General features: G+C 41.4%; 1 long non-coding RNA gene across 1 annotated transcript; it reads left to right on the top strand.

Annotated features, from left to right (window-relative positions):
* The first annotated feature begins 2,811 nt into the window (after positions 1-2,811).
* Positions 2,812-8,449, top strand: LOC117513791. Its single transcript, XR_004561717.1, has 2 exons — positions 2,812-3,043; positions 7,469-8,449. It is a non-coding gene; the product is annotated as an uncharacterized LOC117513791 (long non-coding RNA).
* Positions 8,450-12,553: the final 4,104 nt, after the last annotated feature.

Here is a 12,553-nt window from a genome sequence, read left to right as displayed (position 1 = left end):
CACAACAGACTTTCTCCTTCTTCTCACAACCTACCTGTGGGGCCTATGCACTGATGATATTCATCATCACCCCATTCAATTTCCAACTTTACACTCATCACCCTGTTGGACACTCACTTAACCTCCAACACACTCTTAACATACTCTTCCTTTAAAATGACCCAAGTGCCATTTCTCTTCCTATCCACATCATGATACAACAACTTGAACCCACTGCCTATGCTCCTGCTCTAACATCCCCTCCACTTTGTTGTGGGCTGCCTGTTCCTGCTGCTGCTGTTTCTTTCTCTTCTGCACAGGTGGCGCGCCTCAAGCTGATTGACACACCTGCTTGTCATCTCATCAGTCCCTGCATATAAACCCAGGCTCTTCACTCCATCGTCGCCAGAAACTCAGCATATCTTTCATGGTAACTGGCCTCTCTTTTGTGCGTTCCTATGCAGTGATTATTCTGAGCTCCCACACTCTTTAGATTGTGCACTGCAATTTTTCCTGCAGCTTGTCTGAGTTTCCAAGCTCAGCATTTTTGGTCTGTCATTTTTTTTCTTGCAGCTTATCTGAGTTTCCAAGCTCAGCATTCTGTTGTCGTTTTCTAGCTTCAGCTCATTTCAACACTCTGGACTCAGCTAAGATATAAACTGTCTCTTAATCTGACTGAATTTGAGTTGATCTACTTCTGGAACTGACTTGATTCGTGTGCTCAGCAATCCACTCACCTGTGTATCTCCTCCAGATTCCACGTCGACAGCTTGCAGGCGGCCGGATTGCATCATCCACTCAGCACTTGGGCTCAGCGCCACCCGGACTGTGGTTCCTTGGTTCCACCGTTGTGCAGGCCCCGTCTCCACCTTGAAAGCCTGCCTCCTCATCCTCCTCCATACACTCTTTTGTGAATAATCCAGTGTTCTGACTCACTTCAATCTCATTTCTGTTCCCAGCATCTGGGATCTCTGTTCCACTCAAGTCCAAACCGTAACACTCTTGGCCTCTTGCACACACAATGGGCCTCATTTCATCAAACGAACGTACGGCAGAAAACGTGCGTTCGACCATTTTTAAGCAAACTTCGGTATTTATCAATTTGGACGTGAGCGGAGGCTAAGACGAATCTCATGACAGAGCTCACGTCTGGTCTGAGCTTGTGTATGCACATCTGAGTCTGCGGCGCAACACTACAAAATCTGAGTCTGAAAATAATTATGAAACCTCAGCTGTCATCCAAGCATAAGCAGCCACATATTCAGAACAGATCAAAATGAATTCTTAAAATGGATTAAACAAAATTAATTTAAAAAAGCCCACGTTTTTAATGATACTGCTTCCTTTGTAAAATAAAAAATACATATGCTAAATAGCCTAAACATGACAACTAATCATTGCACATTAAAATGCCTAATGCTGCGCTTAAGTGCCGCAACACGTTTTTTGGTGGCCAGCTTTAAATCGGACCACTTTTTCTTGACCTAAATGCAAAGAATTCTTAATCAATTAGTATCAATTAGCAGGCATAAGCTTTTAACTGTGGGTGCATAAAAGATTGATTCAAAATCATTAGGCATTGGTTAAGTCAAAGAATTCTTCAAACCTCAGACAGAGTCCGTTCCTCTGCGGCAACGCTGTTGACTGCCTCCGTTACACTCTTCCACACAGCATTTTTATGAGCGCCTTTGACTCCACTTTTCAGACTGCCAAAAAATATGTTTGTTTTTCTCCACCTCCGATGTTAGGATGCCGATTTCCATCTCCGAAAAGTTTTTTCTTCTTCCCAGTGCTTCTTCTCTTCATGTTGAGTTCAGTGGGCGAGGCTTCCGAACCATGAATATTTAAGGGCGTAACATGCTAATGACGATTAAATTCAGCCGCCACATTTATCAAGAGCCGATCATTCGTACGCTGGGATTGGTCAGATACGAATGTTTCATAAATCACACGTGTGTATTGTTGTAAGACCAATTATGCGCTCAGATCTGTGTCTGTTTTTACGCAATGTTGATAAATGAGGCCCAATATGTCTGCCTTTCTTCTTTCCATCATGTCAGCCAGCTCTCTCCAATTACCAGTCATACTGCCAACATTCAAAGTCCAGACTCTCACTGCCACCCTTCTAGTTTTCCTCTTCTCCCGCGGTTCTTTTTCACCCAGCAGTAGCCCAATTCCCGTCAGCACCCTGTTGGGCAACGGTGATGGTTGTTGTTAGCCTGGGCATCGACCGATCCCGTACTGAAATTCATTTTGTTCTCTGCATGGTTAGGTTGTCTTGTTTTACACCGGATGCCTTTCCTGATGCAACTGTACTCATTTATTCGGGCTTTGGACCTGCACTCAGAGCGTACTGGTTGCACACCCCATGTGGCTGAGTTATACATATATGATGTTACATTTTAATGAATTGCAAAACAGACATATTTTTGACCCCCCTAATATATCTGCATTAATCCACATTCATAACAGAATTGTCTCCTGTCATGGACACACTGTGAATGAGAGAAGAGAGAGCAGAATTGTTGTTGATCTCCAATAAAATTGTTTTTTGTGTAAAATATTGTCTTGTAAATACACACAATAAACCCCACGTAATACATAACAACCACAATTCTCAGACAGGGTCCCCCTTCCAAAATATTCCTGCTATTTTCTTTGGTGTAAACAATCACGTTGCTCTGATTTTTTTGCAACGTCATCCAACACCTAACTCAAGATGGCGACCCGAGCAATGTTTCAATGAATGACGGTGTCCGATCTAGTGTTGGTCTTTATCACGTCTATGACCGTGAACAGGAAGTCATCGTGCAGCAGAGACGTTTTGTGCGAAGTTCACCAGCGCACAAATCCATTGTTTAAAGGCTTTCAAAAATGTCTAAAATCCAACAGCTGAGAACGTTGTTGGAACAACGTTTAAATGGTGCTGATATGGACATATTTTGGGTGTTTGAAAAAGCAGTCGCAGAACAAGGAGAAGTTGTTTCTCGTTTAAAAGAAGAAAACAAGCGGCTGAAAATGCTGGATGCAGTTTTCAAGCCTGAAGTTCGTCTCTACAAAGCAGGTTTGTTTCTCAAATATCATTTTACACTGGGTCCTGGTCATTATTTACTGATCGGCTGAGGAAGCTTGAGCATCTTTTTACACGGAATGATCCCACAGGGGTGTGACGAACGCACGGGTTGAGTGTGAACTGTCGGCACAAACCATTCGGAGGAAGGGGGTGTCAGTAGAGGTGGGCGGATCGATCCTAATATCGATAATATCAATACCAACGCTGGTATTGATATTGAACGATCCTCGTGTAAAAAGATCAATACTCAAGCTTTTTTTCTTTCCCGCACGCAATGACTGCTGCGCATGCAGATTTATCAACGTCTGCTCTCCGTCTGTAAGAGCAGCGCTGCGCTGTGTCACACAACATGGAGCAGCGCACCCTTGTATTGTGGTTTGTCAGTCCTCTACCTCAGGAGATTTTGTTTTAAGTTGTGTTGAGTGATATTTTTTTAAACAAAAAAGTTGATTGTCATAATAAAGTATTTTGTTGTCACATACAGTGTTTGGCGAATTTCTATCCTAGGGCTTTTGGATCCTTTGGCTCTATAAAGCTTAAATATGAAAAAGTATTGGTATTGATATCGGCGATACTGGGCCTGTGTTTACTTGGTATTGGATCAATACAAAAATTCCCGGTATCGCCCACCTCTAGGTGTCAGCACTCGGTGGTGAGTATGCTGTCGCCGAAGTTGACCGAAGTTTACAGAGCACTAGGTGGCGAAAAAAATACCTCCTAAATGCCATGTAAAATATGCATAATGCAAAATAAAATACATACATCAAAATGATGCAGTAAAATCCCCCATCAATGTCAAGGATGACAAAAAAAAATATCTCTGTCATCAATGTCAATGATAGCTTCTAATGAGAGTCTGGATTCTGGTTGAAGGTATTTTGGACAATTCTTCTTCACAAAACATCTCAGGTTTGTTGGTTTCCGAGCATGGACAGCCTGCTTAAAATCACACCACAGATTTTCAGTAATATTCAGGTCTGGGGACTGAGATGGCCATTCCAGAATGTTGTACTTGTTCCTCTGCATGAATGCCTTAGTAGATTTTGAGCAGTGTTTTGGGTCATTGTCTTTTTGAAAGATCCAGCCCTGGCGCAACTTCAGCTTTGTCACTGATTCTTGAACACTGTTCTCAAGAATCTGCTAATATTGACTGGAATTCATGTGACCCTCAACTTTAACAAGATTCCCAGTACCTGCACTGGCTACACAGCCACACAGCATGATGGAACCATCTCCAAATCCACCTCAAAAATGAAGTTGCCTTGTCCAAATGTGCTTTAGCATACCTCAAGCGACTCAGCATCTCCTTGTGCAAAGTGCACTGTGTAGTTGAACAATGCACAGAGGCACTATCTGCAGCAAGATCATGTTGTAGGTCTTTGGAGCAGGTCTGTGGGTTGACTAGGACTGTTCTCACCATCCTTCGCTTCAGCTTATCTGAGATTTTTCTTGGCCTGCCACTTCAGGCCTTAACTAGTACTGTGCCTGCAGTCTTCCATTTCCTCACTAGGTTCCTCACAGTGGAAACTGACAGCTGAAATCTCTGAGACAGCTTTTTGTATCCTTCCCCTAAACCATGATGTTGAACAATCTTTGTTTTCAGGTCATTTGAGAGGTGTTTAGAGGCTCGTTGCCACTTTAAATACCCTTTCTCATGACTGGATTCACCTGTGTAAGGAGGTCAAGGGTCATTGAGCTTACCACACCAATTTTGTGTTCCAATAATTAGCGCTAAATGTATTCAAATCAATAAAATGACAACGTTGCCCAAATTTATGCACCTGCCTAATTTTGTTTAAATAATTATTGCACACTTTCTGTAAATACTAGAAACTTCATTTCACTTCTCAAATATCAGTGTGTTTGTCTGCTGTATGATATATCTAACTGAAATTTCTGATCCAGACAACCAATGATTTATAAAGTAAAGTCATGAAAATTATCAGGGGTGTCCAAACGTTTGTATACAACTGTAGCTGTATGCATCCTGCTGAGATGAACACACAAAAGAGCACTCGCTTCCTTACAGTGATGCAAGAGCCAGTTTTTGTAAGAGTCAGGCAAGTGGTGATTTATGACCCCTTCAGATTTTCCCCAAATTTTTATTATGGGTAGCTATATGTTAGAAATCAATAAAAAAACCAAAAAAACACATTTTTTGTCTCTTTGATAGGTTCTACTTTTTTAGGGGGTCCTGGAAATTTGGGGTCAACATGAGCAAAATCACAAAATTTAGGTTTTCGAATGCTCATATTTCATAACTGTGCACATTTTCATAGGGTCTTTTATGCATATGGTCATAGATTAGGACCTCTTAATTTGATTTCAATGAAAAGTTTGGCGGCTGATGTTGGGCGCACAAGTGTAGGGAGCTCTTTTGGCTGTAGGCTGCCACCTGGTGGCTAAATAGGAACTAAACGGCAGTTGCAAATGGCAGCCAACAGCCACAATGGCTTGCCACACTGCACTCAAACTTACAGAGGCCCCCTTTACCCTGTTATGGGAGCACATTCTGCAAGTTTCATGAAAATCAGAGGAAGTTGTCAATTTACCATATTTGGCCTCTTCGTGAAGTGGTCCAACAAAAAGGGTGCAAAAAGGGTCAATATCAAAACCAGCCACAAAACTCTTTACCACTGAAACTACAGATACTGAGTGACAATATGAGCCACATTTCATCACTTTTGACATAGTGCGCATGGGGAAATCACTGTGTGAAAAAGAGGTAATTTTGCATTTTGTCAGCAAAAAGTGTCCCTATACTTGTGCGCCCAAACTCAGCTGCCAGAATTTTCAGCGAAATCAAAGTAAGAGGTCCTAATTTATCATCACATGCATAAAAGACCTTGGCTGACTAAGGGTGCAGGCCACACCGTCCCTATGTAAATGTGCACAATTACCAAAAGTAGCGATTTGCAGTACCACCTATGGGCTGTGCCCTGAGTCAGCTGCCAAAATTTTCACATTTTTGAATGAGTCTGTACCTGATAGACTAACACAAATGAAAATCAATTTGGATCACTCAGGGTGCACAGAAATATGAGCATTCGAAAACCTAAATTTTGTGATTTTGCCATTTTGGCTCCCTTTGACTCCAAATTTCCAGGACCCCCATTAAAAAAAAAAAAGAAAAAGAAAAAGCGGACCTTATCAAGGATTAAAAATGTGATTTTTTTTTTCCCCCTTTCTAACATATATCTACCCATAATTTTTTTTGGGGGGGGGGGGGACAAATCTGAAGGGGTTATGAATCACCCTCGAATAGAAACCTGCCTGATTCTTATAAAAACTGGTTCTTAGTCTGGATAACATTTATGACTGTACCCACCATTTTGGCAAGACGACCATATTAGTTATCTTGTACCAGCCCTAATGTGCCTTGCCTCAGCAGTAGTGAGAAGTCTTTGCTGGTTGTCACCAGGATAGATAACAACCTGCAAGTCTCCCCCCACCGCCAGAGACATGGGAGCTCTTGTATGTTTCTTTCTGCAATACTGAGCACTCCCTGGCATGGAGTCAGCAGCCTGCTTTTGCTTATGGTGAGTGGGCATGAGCGCTTTGCCAGGGGTGCCCTTTAAGGTATCAAGAGGTGGTGCATGGTTAGCTCCCGCCTCTGAAGAGGCAGGTGCTGACGTGCCATTCCCAGTCCCTCCTTTTCCCTTTGTTTTTCTTGCTTTCTGCATTCTTTTTCTGCCGCCGTGAGGAGGTATCAAAATTATCATTCATGGAGAGTCCTTCCACACCTTCAGTCAACATTATACCCTTCAGAACTGCTGTCAGGGTTAGCAGTATCTGAAGCCGAAGTCTCAGTTTCAGCACTTTCTTCCAGCTCTGGGTGTGTGTATATATCCAAAAGTGAAGAATTTCAGCTGGAGTGTGTCTGCTCGATCACACTGGCTGCTGTGTCTCACTTTGCCCGGGTCTGTGGCCTGAACACTGGCCGCTTCACTTCTGGCCACCTGGCCTCTTCAGCTCAGCCTCACTCCAAACAGTTGCTGAAAAAAAGCTTCTCCTGACAGGATGAGGTCCGTCACTCTTTCTTCTGCTTTTTTCTCTTAATATTGTGGTATGACTGGCAGTCTGAGTGTTTTGCTTTTTCCTGTTGCGAATCCATGATAGCAATTGTCCGGGTTGTTCACTGAGGCCTCAAAAAGGCAGATAGTGATGTCAAAATCTCTGCCCCTCTGCACGTTCTTGCCGCATCCAGTGCGTTGAATGTGTTGAAGTGAAACAGTCAAAACGACTGACCAATGCATTTGATGTGAAAGGCCCTTAATGGATAACTAAATTAGTTGTTTGACGTCTTTCTTTTTTGTCTGTCCTGTTTCATGGATTGAAGTAATTTTGTATTAAACAGTAACTATAACTCAGTCCACACTCAAATAAATGTTCCCAATTTTAATTACTTCCTTTCAGACATGAAGCAGCCATTTGTGGATAAAGATGTTGCTGAGTAGGAGGAGCAGATTCTGAGATTGGACCAGGATGACCCAAAGTCCTTGAACACTAATCAACAACAGGAGAAAGAGCAGCTTCACGGGCTGGAAGATGCTGTTGTCAGCAAGTTCGCTCTCACCTTTTTCCCTGTGAAGACTGGAAATCGTGAAGAAAACCCACAATCAAAGTTTCATTCAAGCCTAACTGATGAGAACACAGAGGCTGCAGCTAGCAGTTCAGCTAAACACAGCACACTGAAAACGTGATGAGAGCTTTACTTTCTAGATTTAAGATTAGATTAGATTTTTTTAGATTTAAATGCAGTCTGTACAATCAAATTAGAATACATACAAGAGAGAAACCATTTGGCTGTTCTGAGTGCGGTAAAAGGTTTGGATGAAAATATTACTGGGAGAGACATGACAATTCATACAAAAGAGAAACCATTTAGCTGCTCCGAGTGTGGCAAAAGATTTGCATGAAAGGAGAAAATGGATATCCACATGTGCATTCATATAACAGAGAAACCATATGCCTGTTCAGAGTGTTGCAAAACATTTTCACAAAAACACAAATGGATGCCCACATGAGCATTCATAGAGACCAGTTCTGAGTACAGTAATATATTTAGTCAAAAAATATAGTTGAATCACATGCTTACACATACTACAGAGAAACCCATTGGCTGCTTTAAGTGTGGTTAAAAAAATTGGGAGAAAGCTTTATCTGAGGAGACACATCACAGTTCATACAGGATTGAAACAATCTGGTTGCTCTATGTGTGGTAGATATTTTAGGTCCCAGGACTACCATATTTCCTTAATTAAATGCGTGACCTTGAATAGGGGCCTGCTTCATTTAATGGCCGGATCAAAACATCATTTGAAAAAAAAAAAAGCCTACTTAAATAAGCACCAGGCATTATGTGCATAAAACGACTACATTTGGTCGAGTCACTTTTTTTCCTAAGTCCACTGTGGTGTGGTACCTTAAAGATCCTAAAGACTTATTTATGCTTCTACAACTCCATAGCTCTGTGGCCATTCTCCCTCGCATTGTTGGGCATCTTCATGCACTTTGCCGCAGGAACAGTGGCTATTTCTGTATCAGTTTGTCCCTCAATGAGCCCCACTCCAAACCTACGGTACATACACATTCTCTCCATGAATTGCGGGTCATTTGAGCGTGTTTTTCTGACTCCATGTCGTAACATTCATATTTGCAGATCTTTCTGCCAAATATATTTTATCCATGATCGAAATGTAATTGACAGGTGCATTGCAAAACTATTACAATATGATGGGAGAGGAAGGAGTGAAAATGTAAAAGTGACCAATCACAATCCTTGCAGTGTAGGCCGTTAAAGAAGGGGCGTGGCAGGCTCCTGGGAGGGTTTGCAAGCACGCAGAGGGCTCTGATCTGAAGCGGTTCACTGTGGTTTGCCACACCCAGGGATACCTGTGTGAAACGTAACACTATATTACAGTGTAGGGAACAAGCAGCATTTTGTTAATAATCGCCGGCCTTGAATAAAGGTCTGCCTCCTTTTGACTTATTTTTGTTTCTGTTAGAAGGCAAAACACAAACATAAGTCTGACATTCTAATTATGTTGAACAAATAGATGGTAAGTGTAATGAACAATATGTGGAACAGTATTTGCCAATTGGGTTACAGGCATGGGTGCAAGATCTCTGATTCCAGACACGTCAGATAAATAGAGCATGACTTGTCAGAGCGGTCACAAAAGCTAAAATTCTGGGGGGCACAATGAGAACAAGGGTATAATCCATACTTATACGAGTATGCTGTGTATTTCTAATTAGAGTTAATTGTAGAGTAGATAGAGAGGTATAGTAGTAAAAGCTTAGTATCTCATATTAAACTAAATGGGACACTGAATGAATTACAGAAGAGTTTGCGTCAGTATGTATTTTATCTTTAAAAAAAATCGCATCTTGTGCAGAATTGATGTCATAATGTACACTCTGTCACTCATCTTCAACAGCTTACTCCAGTTAATGGTCACAGGGACCTGGAGCCTATCCTAGCAGTTACAGGGTGTGAGGTGGGGTACACTCTGGACAGGATGCCAGTCCGTCGCAGGGCCACATATAGACAAACACATACATTCATAAATGTACATTTTTCAATTTAGAACAAATATTTGAATGTTTGAAAAAGCATCAAACATCTTGATGGTTGTACATACTATGTATTGTATTGCTTTTGCATGGAAGTGAACACACACTGTTACTTGAAAGTATGTGAACTAATTGCATTATATATGATCAAAATTTTTATGACTGCAAATAAAGAATGCAAGCTTGTGCTTTATAAACTCAACTACATACTAGGATTATACATTGATACTCTTTGACATTATGTATGGAAATGTGTTACTTTACAAAGCAAGTATAGGACATTCAGTTCATCTTATTTGTATAGCACCAAATCACAACGATGCCTCAAGGTGCTTCACACAGGTAAGGTTGAACCTTACCAACCCCCTGAGTAAGCACACAGGCAACAGTGGTAAGGGAAAAACTTCCTCTGGTCATAGAAGTAAAGAGACTGGAATGCCAACTCAAGATCTCATTCCACTGAGTTCTGTTTGTGATCTTGCGACCCTGAGATTTTAGCCAGTCGACCGCGAGACTTGGAGGTAATTTACTTCTGGTCGTCTGCTAGCAATAATGATAGATGCGCTTTTAAAGCAGTTTCTGCGTGTTGCATTTTCTGCCGTGGGTTCAGCAAGTTATCCGCTCAAAGTGTAGCTTGAATGAAGTTCTTAATGATTTTAAATCGCATTCAGGACAAAACTGGCTAATAATATTGATAAGAACATGCAGACTGTCAGCAACTGTGGTGGAAAATCACAATCAATTTTTCATAAAACGTGTATAAAAATACAATAACAGATACTATCAACAGCTGCTAAATTTCCTTTAGACCTTGATAAATTGTGTTGCATGTACAAACCTCATGTATTTCCAAGTTCCCTCTCACCATTTTGAGCACTTGGGTGGAAAACCCCAAAATTGCATATCTGTGGAAAAGGCCCCCTTTGAAGGACATTTGTTTGGGTCTTTCACTCATTGGGCATCATGTATCAACGTTGCGTACGGCGATATTTGAGCGTATATGGGGTGTACGCCAAAACCGCTGCGCTACTTGGCATTTATCAACGTGGTCGTTGGCGTACGCCGAGCTGAAAACATACACCAGGTCGAGAGGTGGTGTAAATTATACACCAAAATGAACCAGCGCTGGAATCCACATAAAAATGAAGATGATCAACATGATACAGTGCCATTATACAAATCAATGCATATGTTACATAAATAACACTTTACTGATTATACTACATAATAATCAATACAAATCCCTCCTTTGCGGGATTGTTATGGAGCACGATCCGTGGTCACAGCACTGACTGCAAAGACAGCGCTGCATGCCCTTTTCTCCAGACTTCAAGCCTGGAGCCAGAGCAGCGCTGAGCTTAACTTCATGTGGTGTGATCGTTTTAGACAATGAAATTGATAATAACAACTGTAGTTTCGTCATTCCCTTAATTCGCCCGTGCTGCAATCAGGTTTTGTTGTCTCCATTTGGTTGTCACAATAAAATAAATACAGAAATACATTTAAAAAATAAAGAAATCTGACAGATTAGGTGTGTCTTATTAATTGAGCGAACAAGTATCCACGTCAAGAATTATTGACGTGAAAAGAGAATACAGTGGTCCCTCGCTATAACGCCGTTCACCTGTCGTGGCCTCGGAGTCTCGCGGAGTATTTAGTCCAATTTTGCATGCCTTTTTTTTTTTTTTTTACAGTGTTCTGTGTTCTGCGTATCTGTTTATAAGAATGTTGTCGCCCAGAAGAAAAAAGAGCGCCAACAACTACTCATAACTGTGTTTGTCACACAGAAACAAACACCTGCAGCCAGGTGTGAGTGGAAAAATCATGCCTGATTGAGAAAGTGTATAAACTGTGTAGTGAGGAGTTTTACAGCATTGAAATGTCTATAATAATTGTAAAAAATAACGCTAACTACGTCGCGGTTTCGCGTATTTCGGGCTATTTTTTAGAACGTAACTCCAGCGGTTAATGAGGGACCACTGTAACACTTTGATTATATACGGCAAAACAATTGATAACGACAGCCGCTTTTGACGCTCTATTGGCACGCGTTGTGATTGGTGTTTTTTTTTTTCTTTGCCATCTTCCTGGCTTCCATGTCGTAAAATGGTGTGTCTGAAGCGGAGTCTGAATATTTATGGGAGTGTATTATAATTCCGATCGTTTCCACCCGCCGCATTTATCAAGATCACGTCAGGCGTACGCCAGAAATAGGCAGGTGCGCACTGCTTGATACATGTCATGGCGACTTTGGTGTATTTCAAGTTTACGCCGTAAATTTACGCCACAAGTGCGCAACATTGATACATGAGGCCCATTGTCACTGGGCACTCTCTCTCCTCTACTGTAACTCGACCATTTTGCCATAGTCTGGAGCTCAACACAGAGTGGAGTGGCAATTCATGACAATCTTCGCCCAACCAGCCATTTTCGGCAAGTGCGTACAGTGCAAAACCACACCATAAGGTGATTATTACCAAGCACCTGCTGCAGGTTCCAAGAATTCAGATGTAGCATAACATAATCAGAGAATATTCAGTGTCCCCACAATATTCATAAAGGCAAATAAGCTAAATAGATGGTACACACTATTCTGCGCAATTGGCACAATCCTCTTTTTCCCCCCCCATTCATTTACATGACAAGAAGGTTCCCTACGACTCATCAAATGACACCTCGCATGCCACATTTGTGTCTGTGGGACAAAATAATGGATACTTTTTGCATGCACCTTGTACAGATTACTACTAATGTAGCAGATCAATAAACATTTAACAAAGATATTTGCTTGCAGTAAAAAATAAAGTGTGAAGAAAGTGTCAATATATAGTATAAACCCCAAACAAAGCTTTCTTGATATGCATTAGCATGTTTAATTCACAGAATCTTTCAAAATGGCTGTCATAAAAAAGTGTGGAGAAC

This window comes from Thalassophryne amazonica, chromosome 7 (genome assembly GCF_902500255.1).
Source record: "Thalassophryne amazonica chromosome 7, fThaAma1.1, whole genome shotgun sequence".
Lineage (NCBI taxonomy): Eukaryota > Metazoa > Chordata > Actinopteri > Batrachoidiformes > Batrachoididae > Thalassophryne > Thalassophryne amazonica.
This window is presented reverse-complemented; position numbering and strand designations above follow the sequence as displayed.